General features: G+C 41.3%; 1 pseudogene; it reads left to right on the plus strand.

The window, feature by feature from the left end:
* The first annotated feature begins 6,532 nt into the window (after positions 1–6,532).
* Positions 6,533–6,884, plus strand: part of LOC124656499 — an 11,901-nt pseudogene continuing 11,549 nt past the window's right edge.

Consider the following 6,884-nt stretch of genomic DNA (forward strand, 5'->3'; position numbering starts at 1 on the left):
CTAGGCTAGCAAGGTTGTTTGAAGCAAACTCAAGTATGAAATGGTGCAGCAAGACTCACATATGAACATATTGCAAACATTATAAGACTTTACATCGTCTCCTTGTTGTTCAAACACCTTAACCAGAAAATATCTAGACTCTAGAGAAACTAATCATGCAAACCAAATTTTAACAAGCTCTATGTAGTTCTTCATTAATAGGTACAAAGTACATGATGCAAGAGCTTAAACATGATCTATATGAGCACAACAATTGCCAAGTATCAAATTATTCAAGACATTATACCAATTACCACATGCGGCATTTTCTGTTTCCAACCATATAACAATTAACGAAGCAGTTTCAACCTTCGCCATGAACATTAAAAGCTAAGAACACATGTGTTCATATGAACCAGCGGAGCGTGTCTCTCTCCCACACAATCATTTATTCAGAGAATGAAAATAACAAAACAAAAATAAAAGCACACAGACGCTCCAAGTAAAGCACATAAAATGTGACCGAATAAAAATATAGTTTCAAGAGAAGAAATCTGATAATTTGTTGATGAAGAAGGGGATGCCTTGGGCATCCCCAAGCTTAGATGCTTGAGTCTTCTTGAAATATGCAGGGATGAACCACGGGGGCATCCCCAAGCTTAGACTTTTCACTCTTCTTGATCATATTGTATCATCCTCCTCTCTTGACCCTTGAAAACTTCCTCCACACCAAACTCGAAACAAACTCATTAGAGGGTTAGTGCATAATAAAAAATTCACATGTTCAGAGGTGACACAATCATTATTAACACTTCGGACATTGCTCAAAGCTACTTGGAAGTTAATGGAACAAAGAAATCCATCCAACACAGCAAAAGAGGCAATGCGAAATAAAAGGCAGAATCTGTCAAAACAGAACAGTCCGTAAAGACGAATTTTAAAGAGGCACCAGACTTGCTCAGATGAAAATGCCCAAATTGAATGAAAGTTGCGTACATATCTGAGGATCACGCATGTATATTGGCAGATTTTTCTGAGTTAGCTACAGAGAATCATACCCAAATTCGTGACAGCAAGAAATTTGTTTCTGCGCAGTAATCCAAATCTAGTATGAACCTTACTATCAAAGACTTTACTTGGCACAACAAATGCAATAAAATAAGATAAGGAGAGGTTGCTACAGTAGTAACAACTTCCAAGACTCAAATATAAAACAAAAGTACTGTAGTAAAATAAACACATGGGTTATCTCCCAAGAAGTGCTTTCTTTATAGCCATTAAGATGGGCTCAACAGTTTTAATGATGCACTCATAAGGATGAGAGTTGAAGCAAATAGAGCATCAAAAAGCAAGTATGAAACAAATTTAAGCCTAACCCACTTCCTATGAAAAGGAATCTTGTAAATAAACAAGTGAAAGAAAAACAAAGTGAATAGCATAGGAAGACAAAACAAGTGTAACTTCAAAAATTTCAGCATATAGAGAGGTGTTTTAGTAACATGAAAATTTCTACAACCATATTTTCCTCTCTCATAATAATTTCCAGTAGCATCATGAACAAACTCAACAATATAATTATCACATAAAGCATTCTTATCATGAGTCTCATGCATAAAATAATTACTACTCCCAACATAAGCATAGTCATTCTTATTAATTGTAGTGGGAGAAAATTCAACAAAGTAGCTATCATTATTATTCTCATCACCATAATCATCAAATGTAGGAGGCATAGTATAATCATAATAAACTTTATCCTCAATAGTAGGTGGCACCAAAATACCACTATCATTATAATCATCATAAATAGGAGGCAAAGTATCATCAAAGAAAATTTTCTCCTCAATGCTTGGGGGACTAAAAAGATCATGAAAACCAGCTTCCCCAAGCTTAGAACTTTCTATATCATTATCAACAATGGTGTTCAAAGCGTTCATATTAATATTACTACCAGCATGCAAATAAGGTTCCATAGGTTTTTTAATTTTCGCATTAAACCATTCATGTCTTGACTCAGGAAATAGTACAAAAAGCTCACAGATGTTTTCCGTTATGCCTTACTAGTGTTTAAAAACAAGAAACAAAAAGATGCAATTGAAGGATCTAAAGGAAATAGCTTCGAGCACACACACGACGGCAACAGAAAAGTACTTAGTTACCTGGGACCGGAGTATGAGTGCCTTTACCTTTCCTCCCCGGCAACGGCGCCGTGAAAAGTGCTTGATGTCTACGGGTGCTTCTATTCTTGTAGACAGTGTTGGGCCTCCAAGAGCGAGAGGTTTGTAGAACGGCAGCAAGTTTCCCTTAAGTGGATCACCCAAGGTTTATCGAACTCGGGGAGGAAGAGGTCAAAGATATCCCTCTCAAGCAACCCTGCAATCACGATACAAGAAGTCTCTTGTGTCCCCAACACACCTAATACACTTGTCGGATGTATAGGTGCACTAGTTCGGCGAAGAGATAGTGAAATACAAGTGGTATGAATGAATATGAGCAGTAGTAAGGGCGCCGAGAAAAGTGCTTGCCGGCGTACGGTTGATGGCGATAATATTGCGGGAAGTAAAGATGCGATAAAAACAGTAAACAAGCGATGATTGCAGTATTTGGAAACAAGGCCTAGGGATCATACTTTCACTAGTGGACACTCTCAACATTGATCACATAAATAAATAAGTTCTCTTCCTTTGTGCTACATATACTCTTGTTTGATAATGAACATCATTCGTTGTGTAGGGCTACAAGAGCACCTCAATGCCGGAGTTAACAAGCTCCACAACATTCGACATTCATATTTAAGTAACCTTTAGAGCATAATAGATCTTTGCAATTTAAACCGAGTACTAACATAGCATGCACACTGTCACCATCACACTACGAAGGGGGAATAAATCACATCAATACTATCATAGTAATAATTAACTCCATAACCTACAAGAGATTATGATCATAGCCTACGCCAAGTACTACACGATGCACACACTGTCACCGTTACACCATGGAGGAGGAATAGAGTACTTTAATAACATCACAAGAGTAGCACATAGACTAATAGTGATACAAAACTCATATGAATCTCAATCATGTAAAGCAGCTCATGAGATTATTGTATTGAAGTACATAGGAGAGAGATTAACCACATAGCTACCGGTACAGCCCTTAGCCTCGATGGAGAACTACTCCCTCCTCATGGGAGACAGCAGCGTTGATGAAGATGGCGGTGGTGTCGATGGAGGAGCCTTCCGGGGGCACTTCCCCGTCCCGGCGGCGTGCCGGAACAGAGACTTATGTCCCCTGGATCTTGGCTTCGCGATGGCGGCGGCTCTGGAAGGTTTCTCGTACCGTGGCTTTTCCGTATCGAGGTTTTAGGTCAGGGACCTTTAAATAGGCGAAGAGGCGGAGTCGGAGGGGTGACGAGGCGGTGACACAATAGGGGGCGCGGCCCGAGGCCCCGGCCGCGCCGCCCTATCATCCGGGCCCACCGGGGCTCCCCTCCGGTGGCTCTCGGGTGTTCCGGAAGCTTCGTGGAAAAATAGGATGCTTGGGCATTGATTTCGTCCGATTCCGAGAATATTTCCTTACTAGGATTTACGGAACCAAAAAAGCGAGAAAACGACAAGCGGCCCTTCGGCATCTCGTCAATAGGTTAGTTCCGGAAAACGCATAATTATGACATATAATGTGTATAAAACATGTGAGTATCATCATAAAAGTAGCATGGAACATAAGAAATTATAGATACGTTTGGGACGTATCAGCGTCTCTGGAACTTTTTCCGTATCGCGGCTCTCGGTAATAGGGTTTTCGCGACGGAGAGTATAAGTAGGCGGAAGGGCAGAGTCGGAGGAGGCACGGGGGCCCCACACCATAGGGCGGCGCGGGCCCCCCCTTGGCCGCGCGGCCTTGTGGTGTCGGCGCCCCGTGGCCCCACTTCGTATCCTCTTCGGTCTTCTGGAAGCTCCGTGGAAAAATAAGACCCTGGGCATTCGTTTCGTCCAATTTCGAGAATATTTCCTGTGTAGGATTTCTGAAACCAAAAACAGCACAAAACATGAACTAGCGCTTCGGCATCTCGTTAATAGGTTAGTGCCAGAAAATGCGTATAAATGATGTAAAGTGTGTATAAAACATGTGAGTATTATCATAAAACTAGCATGGAACATAAGAAATTATAGATACGTTTGAGACGTATCAAAGCTCTGCACACTATGTACTGGAGAGATCCTAAATAATGGTGTGAAAATGGAGAACTACATGTGAGCCGCTCTTGAAGCCACTATATGAAAGGATGATAGATCATTTGATGTCATTCGTTGAGATAGACATACATACCTCTTAAAATATATTTTCAACACCTCTATTGCATTCAAAATAAATAAAAACTCTAGCACATGAGTAATCTTGCTTCCCTATGTGCATGGCCTTTCTTTTACTTTTATGTTGAGTCTTCATCTTCTTACTTTATGCACCAATTAAGGGAGCATAGTTGTCATTCTGAGTATAATGTGCATAGTCCCAAAATTTATTATTGATTGATTCATGATTATGTTATTGCTTGTTCTTAAATTACTTGTATCTAGTCACCCTTTGAACTTTAAAGTTATCCTAGCATTTATGTTTTGCTACTTCATAAAGGACAATCTGAGTACCACTTTGATATGTTTTCTTTATGCTTAAAAACAAACAGTTGCTTTCAGTGCACTATTATTCATGATCTTTTGTTTGAGTTACTTTTCATGTTATAACATAGTTGCTAAGTGCTATTGTTAGAATTATATCTATCATGCCTATGTTCAGAGTACTTCGATCCCAGCTGACAATGCTTTTACAATAAACTTGATCAAGATTGTGTTAGCTTCATGTCACCTCAAAAATTATTTTTGTTATCACTTACCTACTCGACGACGAGCAGGAGTTAAGCTTGGGGATGTTGATACGTTGCAATCGTATCTATAATTTTTAATGCTCCATGCTTGTTTTACACCGATTTTTATGTGTTTTGTTTACACTTCGTTGCACTTTTATGCATTTTCCAGAACTAACCTATTGACAAGATGTCATAGTGTCAGTTCCCTGTTTTCTGATGTTTTGTATTTCAGACAAGTTGTACAGGAAATATTCTTGAAATAGGACAAAACAAAAGGCGAAGTTCCTATTTTACTAACGAAGATGGAGTCCAGAGGAGAGACAAATAAGTTCGACGAGGCGGCCACACATGCCCTGGGCGCGACCCACCCCCTAGCCGCGCCTAGGGGTGGTGTGGGCCCCTCGGTCATCCACCGAGCTCGCCCTTCCGCTTATTTATTCACCTGTTCGGGAAAAACCTAAATACCCGAGCCTCCATCCACGAAAAGTTCCGTCGCGGCCGCCATCACCGACCCTAGTTCGGGAGGGTTCTGAAGCTCTTCCCGGCACCCTGTCGGAGAGGGAGATCATCACCGCATGCCTCTACATCGCCATGACCACCTCTGAAGTGATGCGAGAGTAGTTCATCTCTGGACTACGGGTCCATAGCGGTAGCTAGATGGTTGTATTCTCCAATTTATGCTTCATATTTATATCTTATGAGATGCCTATCATGATCAAGATGATCTTTATGTAATGCTACATGTTGTGTTTGCTGGGATTCGATGAATATTGAATACTATGGTTGAGATTGATTATATACTTGTCATATGTTATTTGTGATCCTGCATGCTCTTCGTTGCTAGTAGATGCTCTGGCCAAGTATGTGCTTGTGACTCCAATAGGGAGTATTTATGCTCGATAGTGGGTTCATGCCTCTAGTAATCTGAGACAGTGACAATAACTTCTAAGATTGTAGATGTGATGTTGCTACTAGGGAGAAAACAACAATGCTTTGTATGAGGATAATTCTATTGTTTACTTTACACACTTTGCTTAATGCAATAATTTGTTGCTTGCAACTTAATACTGAAAGAGGTGCGGACGCTAACCGGAAGTTGGATTATTAGTCATAGACGCAGTTGGATTACGGTCTATGTATTATGTTGTAATGCCCAAACGAATCGCATACTAATCATCTTGTCATGTATGGTCTTTATTCTGTCAATTGCCTAGCTGTAATTTGTTCATCCAAAATGTTGTTTCTCTTTATGGAGAGATACCTCTAGTGAACTGTGGACCCCGGTCCTTTCTTTTACACTGATAAAATCATCTACTGCAAACACTTGTTATGTTTACTTACTGCAAGCACTGTTCTCTTTAATTTTACTGCAAACAAACATCTCTTTTCACACTATACGGTTAATTCTTTGTTTTCAGCAAAACCGGTGAGATTGACAACCTCACTGTAAGTTGGGGCAAAGTATTTTGGTTGTGTTGTGTGCATGTTCCACGTTGTTGCTGTCGCCGGTAGTGCGCCCTGCCAAAAGTCAGCCAGCAACACCTTCAGAAGTCATTTCTTTCTCCTACTGGTCGATTCAACCTTGGTTTCTTACTGAGAGAAAACTTGCTACTGTGTTCATCATACCTTCCTCTTGGGTTCCCAAACGGTGTGTTCTGCACTCATCACACCGCACCAGCAAAATCACGGATGTGTGCACCTACAAGGGAAGCAGCCCTGATACGGCTTGTTCCTAGCCGTCATTGGCCTGCCTGGCCCGCGGTAGCCCAGATCGAGCCCATCACAGTGCGTCGCCCAGTGAGGGAGAGCCATGCCGCCACAACATTCGCCCCCCAAGATCTGCAGTAGCGCCGCCCAAAGAACCTTCGCGCATGCCTGGAACCGCCACAGAAGCACCCATCGAGGTCATCGTCTCCTATTCCGCACCGCTGTAAGCCACTGACAAGGGATTAACTTATCAATGCCTATGGATTGTAGGCTAGGGTTTAGTTAGAAGTAGAGGGCAAGTAGATCTCGAAGGTTTCAGCCGAAAAGTACTCGA

This window comes from Lolium rigidum, chromosome 5 (genome assembly GCF_022539505.1).
Source record: "Lolium rigidum isolate FL_2022 chromosome 5, APGP_CSIRO_Lrig_0.1, whole genome shotgun sequence".
NCBI lineage: Eukaryota > Viridiplantae > Streptophyta > Magnoliopsida > Poales > Poaceae > Lolium > Lolium rigidum.